Source organism: Xyrauchen texanus, chromosome 36 (assembly GCF_025860055.1).
Source record: "Xyrauchen texanus isolate HMW12.3.18 chromosome 36, RBS_HiC_50CHRs, whole genome shotgun sequence".
NCBI classification, from domain to species: Eukaryota; Metazoa; Chordata; class Actinopteri; order Cypriniformes; family Catostomidae; genus Xyrauchen; species Xyrauchen texanus.
Genome location: NC_068311.1, coordinates 11,859,501 through 11,871,859, shown reverse-complemented (window position 1 = coordinate 11,871,859; position 12,359 = coordinate 11,859,501). Strand labels below are relative to the sequence as shown.

The 12,359-nt window shown below is 38.3% G+C and overlaps 1 protein-coding gene across 7 annotated transcripts in view; it reads right to left on the bottom strand.

The window, feature by feature from the left end:
• The window catches only part of LOC127629652 (RNA-binding protein Musashi homolog 2-like), a 363,022-nt gene that overhangs the window by 16,062 nt on the left and 334,601 nt on the right, over nucleotides 1-12,359 (bottom strand). The gene's annotated exons all lie outside the window — the stretch shown is intronic.

Genomic DNA, 12,359 nt, shown 5'->3' with positions numbered 1-12,359 from the left:
GGTTTGTCTATTTCAGATGCACCCATTACTAACAGGTGCATAAAATCAAGCATACTGCCATGGAGACTACTTAGTCCTCAGATAAACATATAAAAAAGTCAGGGATGTAACAAGCCCTCTTTGTGCATAATGCCCTGGTTTGCACCAACTGATAAACTGGGACATAACCTTCAAACTACGAGCACAGTAACTGCTTTTTAGTTTGTAACTAAGTCAGTGACTAATTTAGTTGCAACAACAGTTCTTAACGCAAGACTTAGATAGTATGTCTCCGTAATGGTTAGTCACATCACATGATGTTTACCTTTATTGATCCAATAAGTAGCCTTCATATTTGTAAACAGATGCGTTGAAAAACCGTGCATTTCAGTTTATCTTGTAATGGTTGATATTCAAACCTCTCACATAGGGCCTAAATGGCAGCATTAATAAATACATTTTACATTGAAAAGTGATACAAAAAATATGTAAATATAATAAATAGTACATTTAAATATGTAAATAATAATATTTAAGAACTACATCTAAAATTATTAAGGGGAAATAAATAAATATTAATATGACAATCTGGAGAAAAGTATATTTTTTACATTGAAAATCTACTAAGAAGTTAGTAAATGTAAAGTGTAACTGCCATCGTCATATGCGAAGAGTTATGCTTCACCTAAATTTAATTCTGAAATGCTCATATTTTGTAGTGGGTAAATAGTGTCCATTTATGATATAACTAGTCTAGGTTGTAACTTACACATGGCTGGTGCTACCGGTGCCTGGGCATAAAGCGAGATCCATAAAGAAATGGTTTATTGAGTCTGTAGTGGAAGAACTTGACTGGCCTGCACAAAGCCCAGACCTGAATCCCATTGAACACTTTTGGGATGAACTGGAACAACCAACATCAGTGCATGACCTCACTGATGCTCAGGGGCAGCCCTGCCCCAAACATCTACTGTAAAGCCTTATGAGAAGAGTGGAAGCAGTCAGGGAGGATCTACTCCTTTACAACGGCCATGGTTTTGAAAGTAAATGTTCAACAAGAACACTTGTTCAACAATGGGTGGGGTGTTTGGGTGTTCACAAACTTTTGGCCATTTAGTACAGCTTTTTCTGGGTCATTTTGAAAAAAGAGTGTATCAAAAATACGTGTTGCAGATTTCTGCTTTTGTATTCTGTTTTGGGGCCTCCAAATCAGCCTGAGAACATTCACAGGCATTATTAAAGCACTGAAAATATCTGTACATTTAATAAAAATGAACGAGCATAAAAATCTCAGTCCTGCCAGTACCTAAATTCAAAAACACAAATACTGTGAAATAATCACAGATGTAGCCTGACATCAAAGCACTTTCCCCACTACCCGAGCAAAAACAACGGAAATGCCTGAGGTATGCTCAGAATCTTCAAGTGTTCTAGGCTCTCAGAGAGGAGAGGGAAGCCCACTCCAGCACACACATCTTTATTCATTTAAGGAAAGCAACCAAAAATGCACTTAGGTTGAATCCTCTCTAATAGATGGGCGTCCTTGTAGTTCAAAGGGAACCCTGGACGCGCCTCTTAATTAGACAAGCTGTCATCCCGTCCTGTTTCCCCTCATCCTCCTAATTAGATCTTTAACAACAAACAAATGAAGACCTTTTACAGGTGCAAGTGATGTAGCCTGCCTCGTCCCTATTGTCTAACGCTCCCCAGTCTGCTATACACGACAATGCCTTGGCCCTGCTGCAATCTGCATAAAATTCCATCTAATTTCTGCAGAGCGGGAACCGCGGGACGCAAAATACGACATTACCGCACATACAACAAACACACCTGGTTTCTTTGTTTGCATTGACATAGCAAATTAGACTTGAAAAGCAGCTCGTTTTAATGCGGTGGCAGAAAAGGTCTTATCTAATAACGGCCAGCAGAAATTACGTTTATTATCCAGGTAGATCACGTCCAATGAAAGTGCTATCTGAAGCAGAAACACAGAATAAAACACAGTTAAAAAGTGCCCATTTACTGTCTATAGAGAAAGCCATCTGGCGGAATAGGGCTGCTTGATTACCTTCGCTGGCTAATTCTCTCTCAGAGCGCATGCAAATCATTCACTTTGACCAAGTGGAAGAGAGGAATGGGGGGTGGAGTGGAGCTAAATGAAACACAGCCGTTTTTATACATCAAATGTTGCAACAATAATGGCTCTTCCATGACTTCCCCACTGTATTCTACACTGCTAATCAGTTAAAGAATGGCACTTGGAACGTTTTACGCATCAGTGAATAACTTGCAACGGAGAGAGGATGCAACAAAAAAAAAGAGTGTGCAGAGTGTGTCCCTCCATTAATAGGCACATATGTTTGTGCAAATAATTCCTTAAACTAAAACCCCACTGTCAAACAAAACAAAACGCACATACAAAATCTTTTCTTCTCCTTTTACAAAAACAAATACTCCACGTAGTGTACTTCGGGCCTCTCCCCTTCGCTCAGAAAGAAATCGAATTACTCTATAATGTCAGGTTTACGGGGGGAGTGTGTGCATCGTTGACAGATGATAGATGCGCAAACTCACTTCCAGCGACTTGATGAATAGCGGTGTAGAAACGTGAAGCACTCGTTCACAGTGGGCGTACGACATCACCTCGTCTATTCATCATTCTGCCTCTGTGCGCCAAGCTGAGGGCCATGAACACACCCTGAGGTCGTGTCAGAACAGCTGGGAGTAGGTCATCCAGATGTGCCTTTGTCTGGGCAACATCTGTAAAGACCCCAGGCCCCCCAGCAAGGGGAGGGACAGAGGGACTGTTTGCGGGGTGTGCAGGCTCAAAATGGATGCACTCTGGAAGGTTGTCAACTGCACCATTACAAAGCCCATCTGGGTACTTCAGAGCTGCTGCTGAGATGAAAGCACTGGTTGCTTTTTACCCCCCACACCACGGTCCAGCTTTGTGTTATTATACATAATATCTGTCAGAGCGGCATCAAGAAACAGATCCATAAATACATGAATACGTAAATAAGAGGCCCTTTTCTCAGCTGTTTAATGAACAGAGAGTAGCAATTTGTTATGGCTCTATGCATACACATACAACACCTCATGATACGATACATCCCAATATGATAATTTTATTTGATTATGAATCTATTCCAATTCATTTGGGTATATTTCAGTTATATAATGATGTCTGATGAAGAGCATGTAGCTCAAAACATCAACTTTGTGTGTTTACGTGATATCAATACACAAATAGTTGAATGTAAATATTGATACATGGATCTATAGTATCAAAACAATATCATGAGAAAAAAAATAGTACTGCGATTTATCGATATGTATTGTATTGGCACAGCCCTATTTTTAATCATGCCACCTTCATTTTGGTCTTTCGTTAAAAATAAATTATTCTTGGAGATGAGCTCTGTGTTACAATGACATTGAGACAAAATTCTGTTCGTCTGGCAGAAAAGTCTAAGGAACATGAAATTGTGTATGCATTGCAATTTAACATCATGTACAGTCGGCTTGTTACTGAAGAAGGTGAGAGAGAGGGAAAAAAACCTTAGTCTTTCTCTGTATGGATCAGACTCAGAGCAGTCAGAAAGGCTCACACCTGACCTGTCAGCAGTCTTTTACCACAATTAGCCTGCTGATGTTAGCGAAATACTGCCATTTACAGAGTCTTTTCATGGAGGGACGATGGAAAAGCTGACATTTCGCAATGTGACTTTCAAACACTTTTTAAAAAAAGCTCAAGGACCGCGGCCTGCCTTGGAAATAGCATTTCACACAATCATCTACTCCAGGCAGAAATGTCAGTCGCGGAGAGGGAATCCGTACACTCGAACAAAAACACAGACTGGCATTCTATAAAAGCACTGACCCTGCAATTCCATACTAACAGAGACATTATGTTTTATCTCCCACATTCTCAATCTCCAGAATCTCTCTCCACTTGAAAAAAACCCCAGCAGCACTCTTCCCCTCCAACACATCCTCTACCCGGGTGTCAATAAACTTGTCAAATGTGCCTCCAAATTAGCTTTGAAATTTCCGAACATCCACAATTAGCTACCTCATTTCCACCTGTGTCATCTTTAAAGAATTACAAGCACCCTTCCAGTGCCTCAAGGGAGCATCATTCTCCATTCAGAGATGGTCTTTTGTGCTCACATATTTGAGTAATTATCATTACTACACATCCCTCTCAGCTAGAGATGCCATTTCATAAATTGTCTATAGATAATGTTTCATCATTTTGTGCTCTTGTAGCTTAAAAAATATGTACCGTACACGATGGATGAAAAATCCTGATTATTTGAGACAGAGCTTCGTCCCAGTGTAGACATTTTTGTTAACTGAAATAATGTACCAGAAAAGAACATAATTAGACCATGAAATGACCATAAATGAATTTTACCTCTAGTTTTTGGTACACTGTATATCTTCAATAAATGTAAACTATTTCTAAAATGTCAATTAACACATTAAGCCCTTAAATTACTTGAATAAAAAAAAGTAAATACACTGAAAAACTCAAATTAAACTGAAAACCCTGCACGACAGGCACATTTTTTTTTTGTGTGTAAATGTTCCAGACTGAGGCTTATCTTCATCCCAGAGTGGTGTTTACCAGTGTACTTAAACGAAACGTAATATATATATATATATATATATATATATTATTTTTATTTTTTATATAATAATACTAATAAGACCGTAAAAAAACATGAAATTAACATTAATTAATCTGTTTTTGATATTTTAAAATATTTGAATTTTTTTTTATAATAATTTGAAATAATTTGAAATACAAATAAATATAAATGTCAATAAACTAAAATCTAAAACTGAACTGAAACTAACAGTCTTGGAGTGAAAACTTATAACAACCAATGTAAATTGAAATGTCAAATTGCAAATGAAATAGAAATACAAACTAAGTAAAAATTGCAAACCATTATAACGGAATCAAATCCTCATTATTTGAGACAGAGGTTTCATTTTGTGACAGATCCTCATCCTAGAGTAGCACTCACACCATCGCACATATAGGTGGAGGTAGTGCAGAAGCGGACAGCTAGCCATGAGATGGTGAAAACACACATCTGTCTTCATCAGCAGCGTGACAGACAAGTATGAAGTACGTTTCATATTTGCAGCATGGGCGACTGGCACAATCGAAACGGGCTGGCCTAGATTGCACCTGCGGCCTGCGGAGACCGCAGTGAACGAGGCAGACACAGCTGCAGTCCAGAGCCTGTCTGTCAGTATACGGTAGCTAATGGAGAGTGACACAGGTTTTCTGTGCTGCCTGCCTCTCTATCTCACACGCAAAACAAACGCACACAAACAGCATACTTTAACCTCACCATAGAAGAGGATAGTGCAGGAATGAGGGACAGATGGATGGAGAGAAGGAATGGCAAAGCTTGAAATAATTTGGGACAAGTCTCACCCAGGGACACACCAGTGGCTCTTTGTCCCCAGCCCAGGTGAGCCAAGGTGCTGAGGTTGTCAGGTCTATAGTTCTAGGATGTGCTTTTGCGAGATTTGCAGTGTCAGGTAACTTGTGCATCTCCTGTGTGTCACCTCTCCCTCTCTACAGTCAAAGAGCTCAGAGTAAATGGGGCGGCGCTGTCAAAATGTCATTCGATGCACACATTTATTTTGACATGCTGTAGGAGATCTCAATAAGTCACATATTGTTTTGCACCCTTCATCTGAAACAAGTATAAATGAAGGGGTGAACGAGAATTAGTTCATTCAATCCGAAGCACTGAATGGAAAAAGCAAATCTTGAAGGTGAAACCATACATTTTTACCCAGAATCCAAAGACAAGAAATGGTGGCTGTATAGACATTTTTGCGAATATTGAAAACATAAGCAATCCCCTAACATAATAAAATCATTCAAAATCCAAGTTCACAGACATGACCAGCGACTTTGATCTAGGGCCCTATTTTAAGAGAGCTAACACTAGTCAATGGGCACGGCCATGAAGTTTTGGTATTTTCGTGCAAGCATGCGCTAAGTCTAGGCACAAGTGGGTTTGGCAAGATCCCATGAGCAAGGCGCTAATCGGGTCAAGTGCAATTTAATTCTGAGGTTCTTCTCCGGTTATTGCAGTGTCTGCGTCCTATTATATAGTCCATTCTATCAAGCACCAGTGATATAAACAAAGACAGCAAATTCATAAGAAGTTAGTAGTGTAAATGGACTGCATGCATTTACAGAAGCGGCATCTAGAGGAATAGTAATATAGACTTGCATTATTTTGTGCATTAACTGCATCCTTGGGACACACTCCTTTAATACGCATAGAAAATTTGGTTCAGGATATGGATTTAGACTCTGTTAAATTATAGAGAATGTAAGTATTATTAATCATTTTCATCTACTGGCACATAAATCATGGCTAGTATTAGCAGTAATTGTACCGGCAACCACTTCTTTAGTAATTTAGATTTTGAAATATTTAATTAATTGAAACGTGAAAAAATTTAATACAACATTTTTTAAGAAAAATACCAATACAACTTAGATCAGAAATACAATTCGTAAATATAAACATAATAATAATACTAATAATTGAAAAATAAACCATTACATATAGATAGTTTAACACAAATCTCATAAAAAATTTTTCATAAAACGATTGTCAGGGACATAATTTGAGTTTGGAGCTGAACTTTATTACCACCTGCTGGTGGAATCTCCAAACCGAATTTACACTTTGCTCTGAAAACAGACGTGGTATTGAAACGTTTTAGCGCAATGAGCTGTTTCTCAGCAAAATAGCAAATTGCGCTTTGTGCCAATTTATTAACATACAATACACCCGCAGTTTGCGTCCATACACCCACAGGTAGCACAATACACTCTCACTCACGCCCACTTGCACTTTGTGCTGGCATGAAACTTGCGCTTGGAATTAGTGCTCTCACAAAACTTGGATAAGATGAAAATAGCTGATTTCTACCAGAACCACTAATACAGAGGGATGCAGTCAATTAGGAGACACATATATGCCCAGAAAAAGCAGATGAGAGAAATTTTAAAACATTTAGAAGTTTTAGAGAAAGTTTCAAATAAAAAGAAAATAAAGAATATTGTGGTGGAAGGAATAAAGAATGAAGAATTGAAAAGTGTTAAAAGGATAATTCACCTAAAAATGTTAATTCTGTCATCATTTACTCCACAGGCTGTTCCAAATCTGTATGATGTTCATTCTTCCATGAACGTGAAAGGTGACTGAAGCTGTTAATCCCTAGTAATTCTGCCTAACATCTTTGTTTGTGTTCCACAGAAATAAGAATGTCATATGGGTTCAGAACAAACAAAGCCCCTTTCAAGGCAAGTAGGTCCACTTTGCAGCCATCTTGGGAACACTCCCAGGCAGCTATTGTACAAAAAAAAGTACAGCTCCTATCTACTTGAATGGGGAAAGACCGAAATCTCCAAAACGGTTGGTCAAGATTACGATCAAATAACATATTTCAAATCCGAAGTAAAAACCAACCACAATGGTATCATAAACTGTGCTTGTTTAACTCAGATTACGCCAAAAAAAAAAAAACCTTCTCAAGTTAACTGATAGGTGAAATCTGTATCTAAATGGTGATTGCCTGTTTTACCTGAAAGACTTGTAGACTTCCTCTTCTATACCTGCCATATTGAGTGTTTCAATTCCTTCCATTAATTGTAATACAAGTGGTCTGTCTCGAGCTAAACCGTCTCTGGAACAACATGTAGGTGAGTAAATGATGAACAAAGTTAAATTTTTGGGCCAAGTGTCCCCCCTTTCAGCACCACGGGTCACAATAAGTGTTAAAATACAACAGAAAAAAAGTTTATGTCTGAACCCAAAAGATCTGTAAATAAAATAGTAAGAGGACAAAGGATATGGTTGAGAGGAAGAACAAGGAGGAGGGGGAAGTACAGGAGCAGGGACAAACCTCCCACAAGTCAACTGATGTAGTCTCTGACTTGCACACACTGGCTTTCAGCAAGGCCAAACCAAACAAGAGAGGAACAACAGAAACATGAACATCAGCCTGGCGTCTAACTACACCAACACATCCATAGATTTTTTATTTGTTTTTGTAGTTCGCTGCAGGTGCATTTTCTTTTCTTTTGTAAACATATTAAAACTTATCATGCAACTTTCTTTCACTACAATAAATCTGGGGTGCTATTTTTGTGCTGGTCCTTCAAATTAATTCTAGTTTGTTTCACATTTATAATCAGTGTAAAACGTTGAACCAATTTGAAAAGTAGCTTATACTGTACATGTTGCCTGACCCTAAAAAGTCTCATTAATCTGTTTCACAGGCCAAAATGACACAGAGAGACAGCGTCTGGTATGGCGTAGTCTGCAACCACTGAAGCCCATTCATATTACACACACCATTTATCCTAGCTAAAGTATGTGTCATTTATTTTATGACTTCAGCAGCAATAAATAATCATAAAAAGAAGCGGCTTTGGATGACTCAGGTCTGTGTATTTGAATAGTCACATTATAATATTAGATCAATAGCAGGTGGAGAAAGAACAACAGCCCTTTTTTGATTGACAGAGATTATGAAATGATGGCATCCTAAATGAAGGTGGGGCCGCGTGCAATGTCACCATTTCACCAGAATCCTGGGGCCCTGGAGTGCGACGGCTCATCAGTCAGACTGGAGCCTCTGACTTTCACCGTACCCTTGCTGGCAGGCTGGCGCAGGAGTTAACTGACTGACAGTCGGCACGCAAACACATCTCATCCTCCGCCTAGAAGCAAATGCATGCACAGCAGGGGTGTTTAAATTTTGCTGCGCAATGGAGATCAGTTGGGTAATAGATGATGAGGCTCTTGGAAAAGGTCATCCTTAAATGTCAGTGCTCTGTCTCAATGGCTTTCTCACTTCTGTCACGACGCAACCATGGAGTGACTCCATCAGTCACAAAAGAGAGCAACTGCACCATCAGCTTAAGATACCAGCCGTAAGGGGTAGGTGAGGGGGCAGTAAATAGGGTGGTAAAATAACTAGAGTTGCCTGCTCAGTTGAGTCCTCATAAACTTGGTTCAATGGGCTTGGAACATACTTAATGAAGTTTCTCTTCAACCCATTCTAATCCAATAAGACTTCGATCTTTAAATGAAAATCAGGCTCATTGAACGTATTTGGCGTGGGCAGTATGACCAAAGTCACTGTATCACCGTAACAGTCTATATCATGATTTTGCTGGATATTCAATTAAAAAAGGATTATATCAGAGGTGTCAAAATTAAAACGTTAACATATGTGATTAATTAAAAAAGTTTAACGCATCAATTTTTCTTAATTGCATTTAACACATTGACCGTTAATAACGTATGAACCAGCATAAACACGTGATGAAAGGGCGGAACCTTTGCGATGTGTCCGCCCAAAGTCATTACACTGATGCACACACAGCAGTGATTCATGTCAATGATAAAGTGATGGGCAAAGGAACACTTAACACTATTTGTTATACAAAACAAGCCTAGATGGAACTTGTGACAGTATTTTTCAGCAAAAGTAAGGCTCATTTAAACTATCACAGAAGCAGCAATAGTCTTAACTATTACCAAAACACAGAATGAGATGTTTTTGTCTTTAAGCGCTTTTCATGTGGAGTTCAAAGTGGCGCTGATGCTCTGATGCGAATGCGGCTTCATGACTGCTGTAACAAAGTGGATAGCCACAGTGTGCCGGCTGATTTATATTGTGGAGGATGAGAGTTCAAGAGATTTAATGCTCATTGCAATGAATATGCAACCTATGTGGGGTCTAGTTCTTTCAATTAGTCAAACTCCCAATTAGACTTTGGGAAATGTTTAATGTGACTTGAATTGGTGCTATTTTAATGCATTTCTATCTTTTTACTGTGGAAGGCTATGTTTGGAAAAGGTTAATAAAGATTGATATTGTTAAGTATTGGGGTTTTTTCCTAAGAAGGAAATAAATGCATTTTGACAGGAAATGAATTATATTTAGCATAAAATTTCAGCACTTTCAATATCTGCGATTAATCACAATTAACTACTGAAAATTATGTGATTAATCGTGATTACACATTTTAATTGACTGATAACACTAGATTATATCTTTAATAACCATGTAGTAATGAATATGTTTGGATAAATCAGTGAATTAAATCCTTAATAAATGAAAGCTTCTTTAACATTTGATTATTTTCAATAATATTTTCTATGAACTTGATGGCCACAAAACAAAAGATAGGACTATTCATAACAAATGAATGATTAGTGCAAAAAGATATTTCAGACTATAAATTCTCACTGGATGAGTCACATTTGAAGCCGTTACACCTGTAAACTCATATCAGTAAAAAACTATAGCATCTCATTACAAAACCTTAATTTATGCTAATTAATTTTTATGTGGCTCGTTATACGTATCATGGGAGTTTTTTTCTTCTTTTTTTTTTTTTTGTGAATTGACCACAAAAGGTGATATAACAATGACTTTTATTTGGTAGATTATCATAAACACTTTTTGCCTGGTTCAAAACATAATCCTTTCTTATGACATCAAAACAATTTTACTAAAGACGATATATTTCAATGTTTGCATTACATAACCAACTGTATTTACAGTACAAGCTTGTTTAAACATGATAAAAATTAACGATAGTACCGGGGTACAAGTCCAGAAGAGCATGCAATTGGGCACGTAAACTGAACGTCTCATTAAAGCACAACAAAATAACGTTGTTGCTTCAGCAATTGCGTTTTTCATGTCAAATTTGCTTTTTATAACACTATCGGTTTGGTTTATGTTTAAGGTTTAGGATTGGGAGGTAGGTCTTGTTCATTTAAAACTCCGTAGAGCATTAACCTTAAAAACCTGGTTTGGGAGAATATTTAACTATATTTAACATTTCACACTGGAACTGCTTTGACACCTGTAAGGAATCACGTAATTTGCAAACATGTACCTAACAAACACCACTAAACAATAAAAAGCAAGTTCTTTCTTGTCTGACTTGTTTGGGACATGTCCCACTCTGCATTACTGCATGTTTATGTGTTGATCTCATATGTAAATAATGTAACGTAGACTTGCTCACTAATAGCTGCCCAAATACATGCCAGTCTTCATCAAGCAGACAAGTACAACCATAAGCTATTTAAGAGTCTAAAAACATCAACGGCAAGCACCACCAGGGATAGCCTCTCATGTAGTTCTCGTTTTAAACTCAAAGACTGTTCCAAACAAGCCTGCCATAATTCACCCATATTAAACAGAAATGAGATGCAAAGAGCTATTTTTTTCCAGGCTAAGTTGGTTTCTTTAGCCGAGTGCTAATCAGAATCAAACATGTCTGATTGGGTGGAGAGGCATGACTGATTGGCTCACGCTCTGTCGACTGCGTTCCTTCAAACAGTGCGCTGAGCCACTTTTACGCCTGTCTGCCAATTACACTGGGGTGGATAGCTGTCTGCTGGAGAGCAGGTGTCAATGGAGTGAACTCAAGTGTGTGTGAATGTGAGTCAAAATATGCAGTTAATGTATGCGTGTGTAAGTAAGAGGGTGTGGCATGTTTGTCTGGCATGTCTGCATAGTATTTGTGATAGACATAGCATCGCGTGACTGTCACTTTGTTCCAAAACCTAGTGAGCTGTCTATGAAGGCAGCATTTTAAGGCATCATAGGTGCACTATGGAGCCAAAAGGTGTTCAAAATGGTAGATACATCTAAAATAACTAATAATCGATATCCGTGGAGAAATCATAGAAAATTTGTATAAAAGCAATCCTAGAATGTATTGCACTGAGCTCAGGAAATTTTTGTTTGTTTTCTAATTAAAAATGGATAAAGTATCACATATAACTCTACTGGAATCAACTGTAAATCTTTGGAACACCATTTGTGCAGAGCATTTCAAATCAGTCACTTATGAGGTTTTTAGTCAGGATGCTACCTTAGAAGGTAGCTGCCTATGTAGGCAACAGATTGCAAGGCAGCTCACTGGGTTTTGGAACATAGCCTGTGTGTGTATATAAATAGACACTGCCAGAACTTGGGACCACATCACACATCCACTCCAGCCCCACTTTCTGATGGCCAATTAGACAAGGCCATCATTTCCCATCATGCTAAAGGCCAGATGTCAGTGAGAAGGCCGAGGGCTGTTCCTTCCTGCTGTTTATTTATTTAAGTATCCTTGTGTCTTACAGACAAAGTCAGATTGATAGATTAAGCTATCCAGCCTCCGAATCAATAGCCATGGAGGAATGAGTGAGCAACAGGGAACTGTTTAATGTGCAGACAGTGTTTTCTAGTCAATGGCGAACAAAAAGTTTGTCCGAATGACAGAGGAAGGCATTAATGACCAAGAG